Source organism: Carassius gibelio, chromosome A17 (genome assembly GCF_023724105.1).
Source record: "Carassius gibelio isolate Cgi1373 ecotype wild population from Czech Republic chromosome A17, carGib1.2-hapl.c, whole genome shotgun sequence".
In the NCBI taxonomy this organism is placed as follows: Eukaryota; Metazoa; Chordata; class Actinopteri; order Cypriniformes; family Cyprinidae; genus Carassius; species Carassius gibelio.
The window spans coordinates 2990783-3007348 of record NC_068387.1 but is presented as its reverse complement, the minus strand read 5'-3'; the positions used below and the strand labels follow the sequence as shown (position 1 = coordinate 3007348).

At 37.0% G+C, this 16566-nt stretch overlaps 1 protein-coding gene across 3 annotated transcripts in view; it reads left to right on the top strand.

Annotated features, from left to right (window-relative positions):
• The window catches only part of LOC128031376 (myelin transcription factor 1-like protein), a 149183-nt gene that overhangs the window by 38894 nt on the left and 93723 nt on the right, over positions 1-16566 (top strand). The window lies entirely within an intron of this gene.

Below are 16566 nucleotides of genomic sequence, written 5' to 3'. Positions count from 1 at the left end.
TGTAAAGTTGTTCATATGTAAATAATTTACATCGTAGGTGTCGTCAATACGTCAGTATTGTATGTTATAGTGTCTGTGCAGACGTAAGTAAATGTACATATGAATTCTCATGAAATCACTTTGCAGCCCATGACATGCATCTTTAAAACACAAATGTATATCACCTCAGTGAACCGCAGTCATCTCTGAATAGGTTTTGTTTGATATGTGATAACTGTGGCCATGTCTGTGCATTAGCTCTTTACTGATGGTGTTGGTGTTGTTCAGCTCACTGGTTTGTTTTAAGCGTGAAGGACACTAGAATCTGTCATGCCTGGCAGGCGGCCCTCTCTGGATGCATCTGCCTGAGTGCTGCAGATCCTCTCAGGATATATGCCATGCTGCTGTAGGCTGTATCATCTCAAAGAGTCAATGTGAATGTGTTTGAGACTCCATTGTGATTATAGAACAGGCAACATCAGGGGATTTCATCTCCAAATCTCTGACATTCATAAGCTTGCAAACCGCCGATCCACATCTGTGCAAGGCAACCCATCACCCTGCTGCTGAACTGTGTGAATGATAACTGAAACAATGTTAATAAAAAATAATAATTTGGGATTTGTATCCGTTGGTAGAGCATTGTGTTAACATTGAAATCATGTCATCAAGGGTTTGATCCCAGAGAATGCACGTTTTTTATAATATATATATACATTTGATTGTAAAATATTAAATCCATGTCTTCTGTTGAACAAGACGGAAGACATTTTGTAGATGTTGGTAACTAAACAGTTGCTTGTAGCCATTGACTTCCATAGTATTTTTTTATTTATTTATTTTTTTCATACAATGGAAGTCAGTGGCTACCAGCGACTGGTTACCAACATTCATAAACATTTATACTTTTCTATTCAGCTGAAGAAGTTTTGAACAACTTGAGGGTGAGTAAATGATGACAGAATTTTCATTTTGGGTTGAAGAGTTTGTTCAAATTATTAAAACATGATCAATGGGGATGCTTGCTTTGTAAAAATTAATAGTTTTCTTTTATTTTTCATTTTGTTGTTGCTGTTTTTAGATATTCTGTTGTAAAGCACATTGGTCAACTCTGGTTGTAGTAAATAGTGCTATATAAATAAATTGCTCTTGCCATTGCCAATATATAATGTCAAACAAATAAAATTGACATCCAGTATCATGTTGTTTTCAGAATGTGAAGTATGAGAAGCTGATTTGTTTCATGTGCAGGTCATGAAAGATGGTTTCTGTAGTGTGGAGGCATGTCATGTGTTCTCTCTCCTGCACACGTGCATTAGCATGGCTGGCTGCTCCCGCTGTGATGGGGTGATGGTTGCTGTGGCCCCGCCCCCTGTGCTGCTGGTGTTGGCTGACTCTAGCCGTCAGTCAAACGGCAGGACGGTGTAGGGCTCTGGTTGCGTGACTGCTGGGCAACACCTGTCGCACAGAGTGTTCCTGTCTGAGACAGATAAGAACTGACAGCTCGAAGTCTCTCTCTTTCTCTTTCTCTCTCTCTCTCTCTCTCACTCTCTTTCTCTCTCTCTCTCTCTCTCTCTCTCTCTCTCTCTCTCTCTCTCACTCTTTCTCGCTCTCACTTGCACTTCCTCTCACGATTTGATTGCCATCTCAAGGTTTATTCTAGAGGGCATGCATTGTTTGTTACTGCAGCTGTAGACTGTTTGGCACACCCATGAGCATTTTGTTGGCTATGTAAGCAAAATTTGGTAAATCAGTGATCAGTGAGTTCTTTTCAGTGAATTGGGCAAATAGCAAAATGCTCAGACTTTGTAATTCAGTTTGATTCGTTTGGATGGCTCTCTCACTAAATCATTTAAAATGGTTTCTCAGTCAGTAAAAGATATTTACCTGCAGTCAACTGACACAACTTGTTGTGAGGTAACTTTGAGAAACTAGTCCCGACTTGTAAGTAAGGAGTCAGGCACCCCTGATTTGTTACAAATAATAAAATTGGTTAATTAATTATCAAGTAATTTGTGTTAAAATGTATTATTTATGTGATTGTATGATGTGTTTTTGTTTTATATTGTTTTATTTGGTTTTGTTTTATTTTATGGCCCTGTTTTCAGACACAGCATAGGAGTACTTAAATAATAATAATAATAATAATAATAATAATAATAATAATGTTTAGTGTCCCATAGCAAACTAAATAAATATCACATGATAAATAAAAATAACAGAAATTACGTTTTAAAGTGTAGTCTTATTTAACATTATGTAATTTATGTCTATGCAAACATAAGTAAATGCACATGCACATGCAATAGAATCACACTTTATGTAAAAATACATATGAAGATTAATGAGATCGGGCTATAAGTGCATATGTTCAGTTTTGAGGACAGGACACAAATATATTCCTTAGTATACAACCTCACACTCAAAATGCATGTGTGCTTTTACTAGCATTATTCTGGTTTTTAATGATAACACAATGTTTCAAAAAGAACTGTCTAAAGAATTGCAAAAACTGGACAAAGTGATATTATTCTGTCAGTCATTCTGGAGGGAGAGAGAAAGGATGCCATTTATCCTCAGTGATTGACAACATTAGTTCTGTTTCAAAACATCGACAGCTGCCGTCCTAGAAAACGTTTCCACACAGCCTTCTAAAATAAGCTGTAGTGGTTAAATTTGGTTAATTCAAGATAAGCAGGCGTAGTCAAGAGAGTTGTCTAAATGTGCTGATAAAATGTGGCTTATTGTACTATTAAAGGGATAGTTGACTCAAAATCCCTCCCTTATTATGTCCATGCAACCAAGTATTTCAAACTTTAAAAAGGACATAAGGACATCATAAAAGTAATCATACAAGTACCTGAATTGCAATATGAATGGAACAATTCAAGTACTTCTGAATATGTGTCTTCTGAAGAGACACAATCGCTTTACATGTTAAACATATTTACTTTAGGCTTTATTCATATATGAGCATTGATCAACCCACATACACAGAGCACTTGATAAACTGGTAAACTGTAGTAAACTGAAGTTCAAATGTGCATTACACATGAAAACCAATCAGGTTTGTACTCGCATGTTGAGCAAGTATAATTGAGCTTCTGTTTGTTTGTTTTTTGTTGTTGTTTGTTGTTTTTTTGCCCTTTTTGAAGGTTTTTGTGAAATTTCAGTGATTCAAGATTTTCAGTGGATTGGCAGAAATTATGAAATAATATTAATAATTATTCATTTAAGTTTTAAGGATGAAACAGTCTTATGGGTTTGACATGAGTGTGAGAAAATGTTGACACAATTTTTGGGTTTTCTTTTGAGAACCTTTTATATATGTCCAAGTGTTTACTTTAAAGTTCTTTCAATATTCCATATTCTCATCAGATAAGACTGTATTTTATTTATTTTTATTTTTACAGTGATTTCACATACAATTTTAAATTTTAATTTTCATGAAGGCAATGAAAAAATGTACATTTGCATAATGATAAATATTTCATTAAATAAACATTTTATCACACTCTATTTTAAGGTTCAATTATTGCAATTAACAAATCATTAACTACAACTCTTGGCCTATTCAATTCCTAATTTGCAGCTTATTAATTAAAGGTAGATGTTAAGGTTGTAAAATATGGTTATGCAGAATATGTGCTTTGATTAACAGCCAGTTTGTTAATAATGTGTATGCTAATAAGCAACTAGTTGTTTGAGTGAGAATTGTTCCCTATACAAACTGTTACACACACACACACACACACACACACACACACACACACACAAACACAAACACACACACACACACACACACACACACACACAAACATATATATAACTGGCACAATAATTTGAGTTGCTGTTGTGATTGTTGATTTCAGGACCCTGGACAGCAGCTCAAAGAGACCCACTGAAAGCCTACAGTATGTGTCAGCGCCCTCTAACAAACGCTGCATGGATCATACTGCATTAGTTTCAGTACTAATCACACTCACCTTCAGGGATTTCCTAAAGACATATCAGCGTTATTACCCTAACATTAGCAGTCATGTTGTTTTGTTCCCTCTTAATGAGAGTATCAGTATAACCTGAGACTGATGATGTTTAGTCTCTCATGAGTATCGCTTCTCTCAGATGATGGGGCCGGTGGCAATCTCCTTGTTTATCCTCATATGGCTCTAACTCAAAAGGCATGCCCTGATTTTTTTTTTTTTTTTTCCTAAAGCTTCATAATTGGAGGTTGCCAGGATAATACTGGACTGAAAATAAAGAGGAAGACAGATGTGCATATGTGATAATTAACTCCTTCCCAATGGAGAGTCACCTACCTTTGAGGCACGATATATTGCACTGCCAGCCCACTAAAGGGTGTGTTTTGGGAATCTGACCAGCAGCATGTCAATGTCACACTTTTGACGAGGAGATACACTTCAAAAGTGTGACAACAGCGTCACCCTTGAAAAGGGAGAAAGCATGTGAACAGACAAGAGAGAGCAAACAAACAAAGAGCGACACAGATTGCATCTTTTAATAGTACAGTACATGCAAAAGAAGGATGCTTCAGTGAAACAAAGCCAGACCTCAGTGGAAGAGCATGATTTCTTTAAAACTAATTGACTCTTCAGTGTTTTGAGCATCATGCACATACAGTATAATTATTACTGTAGAAATCCTCTTAACAAAGGGAAACCGAGCTGCATCTCCATTTAAAATAAGAACACATTGAAGGGTTTGTAATGCTCATCCAGTTGTTGTTGTGCCATTTTACTAAGAGTTACAGATATGCAGTGTTTAATTCAATAATTAGTATTTGTGCATAGAACCAGTATGTGACCACTTTTACACAGTGATCATGTATCCACAGTAATCGCATCCAGAAGTTTGCACTTACGTTTCAGAGAATCATTTTCTTCGTTTTCAAATCATTTTGACATCGAACTGAGTGTTGAGCTCTATTTAGATAAACATGCTCCCTCGTTTAAAATAGTCCAGATACATCAATATTAGAAGGAGAATAAGAACAAAATATGAACGTGAAATATGAAAATGTGGTTACGCACCTAATCTTGCATAGCCAGACCTTCAGACTGATGGCTGAATGTTAGGAATATATGGCAGCTTTCATTGGCCAAGGCCCACCCAATGAGGCTGTTTGATCGAGATGTCAAACAACCAATCACAGTTTGTTTCATTCAGTGTCACATTTCGAGACGTATTTTAAAGATTACATGCCGTAGATTTTTTTTAAACCTATGCTAAAATGGAAAACGTGCTGTCCTTGGAGAATGGCAGCAACATATGAACCATTGCCATTTTGTCTTGCTTTGTTCTGCATAAAGCATAATTTAATGTATCCTTTCAATAAATACAATACAACGTGCATATGTCTCTCTGGCCCAGCACTCCACGAGTCTTTTTTCCTGCAGCAATTAAAATGTCTTTGACAAGAGCTGTTTGTTCAAGCAACGGCTAGAAATAAACCCCGCTCTTTGACACGAGAAAGGAAACATGAATGATATTTCTTCTTTTCCTACAGCCTCATGGTGAGTAGCAACAAAAAAAGAAAACAGAACAGGAAGAGATCAGTGCAGTGAACACAAGAACTAGTGAGGAATATTTTTAACTGTACAATGACAAAAATAATATGAAAAAATGTCAGCACTCGCATGACAGTGTATGTTGGGGGGGGGGGGGGGGGGTTGGAAAAAGAGACAGTAGCAGACACTAGTGTGACTGAGATGAGATGTAACAGGAGCAGAGGATGTTTTGATGGGACAAGGTGGTCATCCTCAAGGCAGTTTACTCCATCACTCAAAAATAGAGAAAGGAACTTTACATCCGGATCGAGCAGTTCTGTTATAGCTTGTGTATGAAAACCATGAAATAAAAATGTATTAAAGAGTAACTAAACCCTAAACCAATTTTATTTTTAGTTAATGATCTGTAAGAATGGGCCTTTATTAGTGCTGTTCATTGATTCAAGTAACTTTTTTGACATTTGAGTATAAAGTGTTTTAATTCTACAATATATGGTGTAAAAACGTCTGAGTGCTGCCCTCTTCAGGTTGAACGGTGGCTACTGCAGTTGATTTTTCCTATTGGATGTTGCGGTGGCAGGTGACGTAAGCAGTTTCCAGCTCACCAGGCTCCTTGGTGCGAGCTACCACGCCCTTGGCAGTATAAAACCATCTTATTCCGTCAAAATCACTGTAGTGAGTCAGGAGTTGGAATTGTAGGTATTGAAAATGACCAGGATAGACTATTATAGCATCTATTTATCATAGCATTTATATAGTTATTTAGATTATTTCATGTAGCCTATGTAGTTAATTAGCATAGTTGTTAGTGTAACGTTAGTATTGTTAGAAGCATAGTTAGTTAGTAGCATAGTATCGCATCAGTTAGGATATCTTCAAGTTAGCGTAGATTTATCTGTATTTAGTACAGTGGTCAGGATGGTACATAGGTGTAGTGTTGCTGGATGCGACAGCACTGCTGACTGCATAGTTTTCCAGCAGACATTAAAATTAGGCGCCAGTGGTTGCATGCACTTGGCCTGGAAGACCGTGAGTTCCCGGCCTAGAGCTGGAGTGTGCAAACTGCATTTTACGTGGGGTTGCTTCTCCAACGCAATGGAGGTGGAAATGGGCTTCTCCACACAGCTCACGCTGAAAAGCGATGCGGTGCGGGAGTTAAGACCGCAGTTTGAGCCAGCGGCTCGAATTGTTAGGGCTCAGGCCACAGACACCTCGACATCCTCCACTTCAGGTGAAGGTGGGGGAGAAAAGTCCTCTACTTCAAATGAACGCTCTGTTGCAAAGCTTCTTGCATCACTACAGTCACTCTCCATTAGCGACTCTTGACAGCAGCTGTCAATCAATCTGTCACTGCAGGTCTCAGGTTAACGCCCCACTCGCTCAGCCCCACCCTCGGTTCGTCCCCTCTATCTCCACTGTGATGCCAACTTTTCAGCATTTTTCAAATATTGCCAGTGGGTGGAGTCAGGCTCTGACCAGGGGTTAAGTTACCCTTTAAATAATTAATTAAAGTGAGATTTGCGAGATTAAAAAAAATAATAATAATAAATGAGTGGGCAAAGCAGAAAAAGTACAATTAAGCTAAAAAACAAATAATTTAACAGAGGAATTGAGGACAACAATATTCTATGCTTAAGAGTGAGACAGCTGTGTTATTCAATGAATTAAGAAACACTGAAGACAATGTTGAACAGGACTAAGTCATGATTGACTAGTTATTTAGCAGCTGATTAGTTGATTAGTGAGATTGTCTAGATTTTCTTATTTAATGTATTTTATTTTTAGTTGTAATATTTTCAAAGAATGGTTAAATTGTCATTCTGACATTGTGCTGTGCTTTTCAGCATCTCAGAATGCAACATAAGCATACTATTTTGAGAGCAAAAAATATGAAATAAGCTAAATTAATTACGAATTTCTATATTGCTTAAAACACAACCCATTACCACTCTTCTAAAGAGTAGTGCGCCACATTTCCACATGCTTGCACTACAGACAACAGGACAAATGGATTTGTAATGTTCAGTTAATCTTAAGCGGTGATCACATTAGCAAAATTTCATGAGCAGCAAAGGTCCTTTGTCTGTTGTCAAAAGTCTAGCGATGTATGAAGTGTAACTCGCACAGAAGTCATTTTCAAACCAAGCAGCTTTTTGTTGTTCAGTTCACTGTAAAATCTTCATGCTGACATCTTGCCCACAAAATTCCAGATCCACCTCCATTCTAGTTAATTTCACTTTAACTTTGTTCACCTCTGAGCTTTCTATAATTTTTCCAGTCTTAGGGCGAATTCCAAACGGAAGTGAGCATCCCTATGCCCTACTCCCTTCGAAGGCCAGATATATTTTGCAAATACAAATGTAATCAGCCTATTCTACTAATATTTGTATGTGAAGTTGAAATCAACCCCTACTTTGCTTTAAAATGCATCGCAGGAGCTCCTAACTGAAGATCACATGATCACAAACAGATATCACTTCCATGAAGTGACCATCGCATATTCCCTTCGCTAATACAGGGATTCTCAATTCCAGTCTTCGCGTACACCAGCTCCAAATATTTTGCATGTCTCTCTTTGTTAACACAATCAGCTCATTAGAAGTGAGCTCTGTTCATGAACTGTGTTCCCATTGACATGATACCTACACAGTGTTCATTGCTCCATACTCCCTGAGCAGGGGAAATCTGTTGAAGTTTTCTTCACTTCAGAACATTAATTCACGAATTTGCGCTGTGCAGCGTCCCTTCGTTAAGAGATTCAGTTGCTCACTTTTTTTTGGAACGTCCCTACAATTATAACTCAGTAACTAAACTTCGTTTTTCTGTGGACTGATCTAAGAACAGTTCCAGGAGCTGTGTAACAATAAGCAATTTAGATAGAAATGATGGATGAATTTTACCAGCTCGAGCTATTGCAATATGCAATACAGTGTGCATTAGATGGCTTGTGAACTGAGGGATCAGAAGAGTGCCAATGAGCCAGACCTGTTTCAATAGAATTGACAAAGTGCTCATTTAGTACAATTTAGTCTTGGTTAAGTTTACAGGTAACTTGATAGACCATGGATTACTGTTTGCATGAAAAATCCTCCTTTAAATTCATACCCTTTTGCACTAGCATGTTTATTAGCTAGTTGATGAGTTTTGTACAATCCCTAGTGCTAAAGAAAGTATCCAGCTCAAGAAGCATATCCATGATACGCAAGCGACACAATGACATGAACAAGAAGATAACAATATCTCTAACAATAAGAGCTTAACAAGCTCAAGGCAGATTCACTCCAGTTAACACACCACCATGCTTTGCTTTTGAGCTACTCATGAGAGATCATAAAAGGGGCAGGACCATTTGCTTTGTACATACAACGGGGACCATAAGAGACATAATGAATATGTTATGGTCTTAAAGGGATGGTAGAGTAGCTCAAGCGTTCCTCTTTCAATGCCCATTTGAACCATCTGCATTCTGCCCTGAGGGTTTTGACCTTCAGTTTGCTTACGCAGCAGTAGCTTTTTTCAGGACATTCTTCATTGCACTGATATACAATATTGCTTTGTGTTTTGGTGTTAGATCCTCTGGGTGTAATAGGTCTAATGCACTGAAAGGTTTGAAATATATGGGGACATTGTGTTTGTTGAAAATCCTCTAGAGGGTTTTATACTCATATAGAATGATGATATTGTGTTTGTTTTGTTGGCCTTATTTTTCTGGTGTTTCTACCAGCTTCTTCTGTGTGTTTACTGTTCATCTCATTGGATTCTGATCGAACTGGGGCATTTTCTGCTTTGTGATGTCTTGATGACCCATGTTAATGTTTTTCCATGAGGTGATGGGGATCTCTAAAAGAGTCCAAAAAAAGTAACTGGAGATCACAGAAAATTGAGAAAATGGAGCAGGAGGCAGTAAAATGAGATGCACCGATGAATACAAATCATAAGATTACAGCGAGGATTAGGCATTAGGTTTAGAAGAGCTACAAACCTTGAGTGGTAAATGCATGCCATTGAATTCCTGATGTTAACACTGCCACAGCATTAGCATAAAGCGTGCATACTATACCATATTTTATTTCTAGATTATACAATTTACTGGCAGTGTTTTCAGAGTAAAGATGTGGGATCAAGCTCAACACCTCATCTTTCATTCTCAATGCTACATCACAGTTACAGACTTTAAACCCACAGCTCCTGGCCTGAATAACTGGTGACTACAATCAGTCAGTAAAAAGCCCCAACAAAGGCCAAAGGTAAAATATTTCTGATGGCTCATGTCAAAGAATATGCAGCTTCATTCCAGAAATATTATTCACCCCTGGCCTCCGTACAACATGTGCCTAGTCCTGCAGAAATTACTCTGTAACTATGCTTTGTTTCTCAGTAGAAGTTGTGCATAAGTAAGCTAATTATAATGGAAATTATGTATTTTGCCTTTTTCTTTAACACCTTCACTCCTCCATCCCAACTGGATAGGTAAAGAAAGGGCATAAAAGGCAGCAGACCTTGAAAGTGTCAAAATGTTGGTGTACATGAAGGTCTTGTACAGTTACAGTCCTTTGCTTTACACTTCAAATAATAATGACATCTACTGAAAGGCACGTGGAAGCTTGGCCCCCTCAGACCTTCCAAGTCCACATTTTGGTACAGGCTTTGCTCAATGGAACATAGTGGGGCAAATAAGGCACTTCAAATTGTTCTTCTATGGCATCAAGGTAAAAACGTCATTTTGGAACATTTTGTTTTTAAGATTGTAAAACAAAGATGACCAACATTTGAATCTCTTAAACAGAACAACATTTAAATCTCTAATAGGATAAAACTGACCAATTTTTAAATCTCTCAAAGTGCCTTGAACACTCTGACATGTGGTACTGATATATGTGCTAGAGGATCACTCATTGTTGCATATTGTCATATTGTACATCCCTAGAACTTGCTCTGTAGTAAAGCACATAGACATTATAGAGATAACATTATGGCTTTCTGTGGAGTTGCTTTGAAATGATGACACAAAAGTGTTCTACATCAAGTGTGTAATTTGAGAAAAAGCCACTATAATGTCTGTGGTGGTTGCTGCCATCATTTCTGAAAGTGTGTGCATCAGCATCCAGACAGGCCATGCCAAAAGACTCTTTCCCGTGGCTCGGTCTTGACCTGTGGTTGGGAAGAGAATGTTGGCAATGCTCTCAACCATCACTGACAACACCTGCCATCTGCTCCATTGGACTGTTATTACACAGAGGAATGCGTTTGGCATTTGGCTGCTACCTTCACAGTGTACACTCATACGTCCTGTTTCACTGTTGCTGTCAAGCATGACTTGAGTGTTTTCTGCTGCTCTTGCTACCTACAATATTTGATGCAGTAATACTTGTGTGCATTTGAATCATGTGTCTGTTTGAAGCTGCTATTGCTTGCATTTTTATTTATGGACTTTGTTGCAGAATGACAAATGTAGAATTTGGTTCATGAAAATCCTTCTAAAATTAAGAAATTGTATGTGCATATTTCTTCATTCATAGTGCTGTTTGTTGTTTGAGACTATGGGTAAATCTCTGACAACAGGTTTTCAAGATTTTATTTACCCTCAATATCTTTAAGTGTGTTTGAGAAAGCGGTCTGCTCGGCTGTTTAACATGTGTCAGTTAGCTTAGTTAATTGTAGATAACATAAAAAAACCACTAGCATGGTATATGATTTGTAAACTAATACATTTTGACATTTGCATTACATAACCATCTCCATATATTTGACTTTCCTGGCATAGTAAACATGCTCTATAGCGCAGCTGGTACAGTATTACACTTTCAATGCAGAGCATTCAGATGTCAGTTGCTCAGTATATACTTTGCTTTGAAATTTGCTAGAAATGCAATATCATTTTGCAAAAATGCACCTTAAGGGCATGTTTTTTTTTTTTTTCAAGACACTGTCTGGTTTAATAAACTTCATCTGCAAAGAAGAAAAAAATGATATCGCTTCTAGCACCTGTGGCATGTCACCTGAAATGTGCATTGTGAAAAAAAATGTATCTGGAACATTGTACTTGTTGCAGAAATGTAGCCAGAGTCACATATTTCCAATGAACCCGGGTTTGTTTTATTTATAGCTTTGTTGTTGTGGATGTAAATTCAATTTGCATATGCAGTTTTTTGGTTTTAGTACACAAAGATGAAGAAAAGAGAAGTGGGGCTGTTTGTTCATTCTACAGTTGAACAGCTAGAACACTCTGGTTTCAGCTCTAATGAATATAGCACCACTGAGAAGATAAGGTGTTGTGAGTGTGTGTTTGAGAGCCGCGGGCTCCCCGGGGAGACAGAAAACTACAGAGACGTGATCCAGGACTGCCACCGTCTGAGTGTCTGGCTGCTGATCCAGTCGAGTCCATCCCTCTAGAGTCAGAGAGAAGACAGATTTAAATATGCTGTTGAGCAAGGGTAGGATGCTGCCAGTCTCACTGCAATATGAAGATATCAGGAAAAATGTTGAAAGGGGTCACACGAGAAATCACATTTTCTTTGATCTTTTGAGATAAAAGCTGCAGAAATGACTTGTTTTGAAAACCTCAAATGACGTCAGATACTCAATACATTAACACATTTTCTTAAAGGCACAGCAGCAACAACAAAGATTGGGTTTTGACTCATGAAAACAAACAAACAAACAGGCAAAGCCTCTGGGATTTCAACTGCATGGGCGGATGCATGCTTAATATTTTTGAAAACATGATATTTTTTTGAACAAAAAAAAAAATCTAAAAAAATTCAAAATTCAGCTTTGATCACAGGAATATATTACATTTTAAAATATATTTTAACAGTCCTTGGTGAGCAAAAGAGACTTTTAAAAATCTTTTAGTGTAATAGAAAATGGCAATAAACAGTAATACTTTACAATAAGGCTTAAATTGTTAACATGAGTTCAATAACATAAAATCAAAAGATCTGTATGTTAACACCTGAGCTTACATGAACTAACAATGAATAGTTGTAGTTTTATTAACCAATTGTAACAAAGATATTAAATATTGTAACAAATGTATTGTATTTGTATTTTTAATGGATTACTAATAGGACCTTATTGTAAAGTCTTACCCAATACATTAGATATTCTGGCTCCATGAAAAATCCTCTTCAAAAATGATTGTGCTGACTCAAACTCACATTCTTTATTGTGGAATAAAACACTTACATTTGATGATCTAATCAATTCCCAATGGATGAAACCATATATTTCATATTGTTTCACTTGGAAATCCATCAAGTAAAACAGGCTGCATACACAGGTTTTCTTTATTGCATGCTTGGCCTTCCTTTCTTATTCATCTCAGTTGAAAATGTGGATTCAAGCTTCATTTGAGAAATCTCCGCTTTTGAAACATACTGCATGCAGGCCGCGTCTTTCCGAGGGTCAGTTCAGGTGAAGGCTGAGGATGTGTGTCTCGTCCGTGTAGGAGGCTAATGCTGCTGGCGCCAAGCCTCTCCAAACCACCATCTGTTTACTTCAAACTGTCTGCGTCCCATCTGAGCCCAGTCTGCTGTGTGTGCACACGCACTCTAACAGATCTGCAGCCATTAAAAGCTGACGCACTATACAATAGAGACATTACATTATGTATACTGATAACAGTTATTATTCTTATTGAATACAGTTAAATATGAACTAAGCTAATGCTAATTTTAATGTATTCAACCAAATAATAATTTGATGTCTATATGCAGTCTGGTAATTTTATTTTTTTATTTTTTATTATTTTATTTATTATTTGTTATTATTAAAACTGCTGTAAGTACTGTAAGATTTAAATGTATCAGTCCAGTTTTTCTGTCACAGTGTGTATCTATATTATCACACAGGTCTTTATATAAAGTTGGAAATGTAAAAGTGACTTTATTCAAATACAGTACAGTATGCATAAGATGACAAATACTTAATAGAACCAACTGCTTAATTGCTTGTGACATCACAAAATTGTAATTATTTTATCATCCATAAGACATAACAATATTGTAAACATTAAAAGCATGGTTTTCTGTGAAGCTGCTTTGAAATAATGTGTTTTGTGAAAAAAAAAAAAAAAAAAAACTTTGACTTCACTTTATTTTTTCTACTGCTATTTACAACTTATATTATTATATTATTATTATTTATTTATTTATATATTTATTATTATTATTATATTATTATATTGTGTTCCTGTAGCTCAACTGGTAGAGCACTGCGTTAGCAAGCAAGCAAGCGCAAGGTCGCTTTGGAAAAAAGTCGCTTTGGATAAAAGCGTCTGCTAAATGCATAAATGTAATTTTTTTAAATTTAATTTACATTTATATTATTATAATATAATATATTATTATATTATACAGTAATTGCACAGGAAGATGTTAACTGCTGGACATTGCTGCCTGTCGCACCTCCTCCAGTGTATGAAAACTATATAGTACACAAACCACTAAATCGATTAGATTATAAATATCAAATCTCATTTTCCACCCATTAACCTCTTTTATCATGACAATACATCCAACTGTCCAAAAAAATCCTAAGATTTTAACATTTACATATACTGTATGAAATGTGTAATTATTAAAAAAATAAAGTGAGGTAAACATTTAGGAATATCTATTCAGCTTTATGTCATGAAAAAGAATGAATCAGAGTACTTCAATACAGCTATTTTGTAAAATGTATTTAAAATACAGTGCAGTTTTGGTCTTTATTATTATATATTGTTATCAATATCAATATACAGCAATACATGGTCCATGCATAAATTGTATAAACTGTAGATTCCCATATATGAAAATGCATTATTAAATATATTGCATTATCTTTTCTAGTATATTGCCATATATTTCCATATATTGTTCACAAATTTGTCTAAATCTGTGTTAGTGAGCGCTTCTCTTTTGCTGAGATAAGTTGTGGCCTAGTGGTTAGAGAGTTTGAATCCTAACTCTAGGGTTGTGGGTTTGAATCTTGGGCTGGCAATTTCACGACTTAGGTGTCCTTGAGCAAGGCATTGAACCCCAAACTGCTCCCCGGGCGCCGCAGCATAAATGGCTGCCCACTGCTCCGGGTTTGTGTTCACTGCTGTGTGTTCACTGCTGTGTGTGTGCACTTTGGATGGGTTAAATGCAGAGCACGAATTCTGAGTATGGGTCACCATACCTGGCTGAATGTCATGTCACTCACTGCACAGGTGTGCCTCAGGTTGTCCACAATAAAATGCTACTCTAAAATATGCAGTTTTTTCACACAGCACAATGCCACAGATGTTGCAAGTTTTGAGGGAGTGTGCAATTTGCTTGCTGACTGCAGGAATATCCACCAGAACTCTTCGCCGTGAATTGAATGTTCATTTTTCTAATGTTAGCCGTCTCCAAAGGCGTTTCAGAGAATTTGGCAGTACTTCCAACCGGCCTCACAACCGCAGACCACTTGTAACCACATCAGCCCAGGACCTCCACATCCAGCATCTTCACCTCCAAGATCATCTGAGACCAGCAACCCGGACAGCGGCTGCAACAATCTCGTCTCGACCTGACTGCAGTTCATTGTTGTAATTGACTTGAGTGGGCAAATGCTCACATTCGATGGCGTATGACACTTTGTAGAGGTGTTCTCTTCACGGATGAATCACAGTTTTCACTGTACAGGGCAGATGGCTGACAGTGTGTATGGCGTCGTTTGGGTGAGCGGTTTGCTGATGTCAGTGCTGTGGATCGAGTGGCCCATGGTGGCTTTGGGGTTATGGTATGGGCAGGCGTATGTTATGCTCAACACATTTTTTTGCATTTTTTTAATGCCATTTTGAATGCAGAGATACTGTGATGAGATTCTAAGGCCCATTGTTGTGCCAACCATCCACGACCATCACTTCATGCTGAAGCATGATAATGCATGGCCCCAGGTTGCAAGGATGTGTAGACAATTCCTGGAAGCTGAAAATATCCCAGTTTTTAAATCAGCATCTTGACATGCCACACCTATGAGGTGGCTGGATTATCTCGGCAAAGCAGAAGTGCTCACTAACACAGATTTAGACAGATTTGTGAACAATATTTGAGAGAAACTGGCCTTTTGTGTACATAGATAAACTCTTAGATATTTGAGTTCAGCTCATGATATATGTACATAAAGATATATGGAGATACTGTATATCCCAATATAAATGTACGTCTATTGCATATAAACATACTCTCACTATACAAACTAGAACTATACAAAAGATGTCACTCCAGCAGTATCCATTTAAAGATGTAGTATTATGTACCATTTAGATACTAATATGTACTCTTTAAGTTCTAATATGTACCTTTAAGGCCCTTATGCACCCTTTAGGGGTAAATAAGGTACAAAAGTGACAGCTTTTTTCTTTTTTTGAGAGTGATAGTACATACATGTTTAGACATATTTATACACACAGTAGCATAATTTAACACATGTGCATATATATTTAATGAAGTGCATTACTGAAAATAAAATTACATTAATGTATAAATGTAACATAACTTAATAAATGGATCATTAATAGATAAGGAAATATGTTTCCTTTCGCAAGGGATTATTATTGCTGTCATTACAATGACATCCCAATCATTAAATAATGCCTGTTTAATGGAGTCAGCCACATGTGCAGGATGCCAGCGGGATATGAACTCTGTCTGTGGAAACTCAGGCCACTGTAGCAGCAGCCTCTAAATGTCTGCTCATTTAGCACCTACATAAATGTGAACTATGGAAAATCTTTGGATGTTTGCTTTTGTCTTTGAAATTATTCAGGCAAGGATCATATACTGTATGATTTTCACCCCTGAATGTCTTTCACTAAATGCCATGAACTGCCATGAACATGAGACATGAAGGCTGAAGATACAAATGCAGTGTTTATTCAAAGAATAATCCACAATCATGATCTAAACACAAGCAAATGCCATATAACAGCAAAACAGTCCAAACAATAAATAGAAATACAAACAAAGAATAAACCAAGACACAGTACAACAAGAAATAATTGCTTAGAAAAGCTGTACTTAACACATGCAAGTCTTCGCCATGAGTG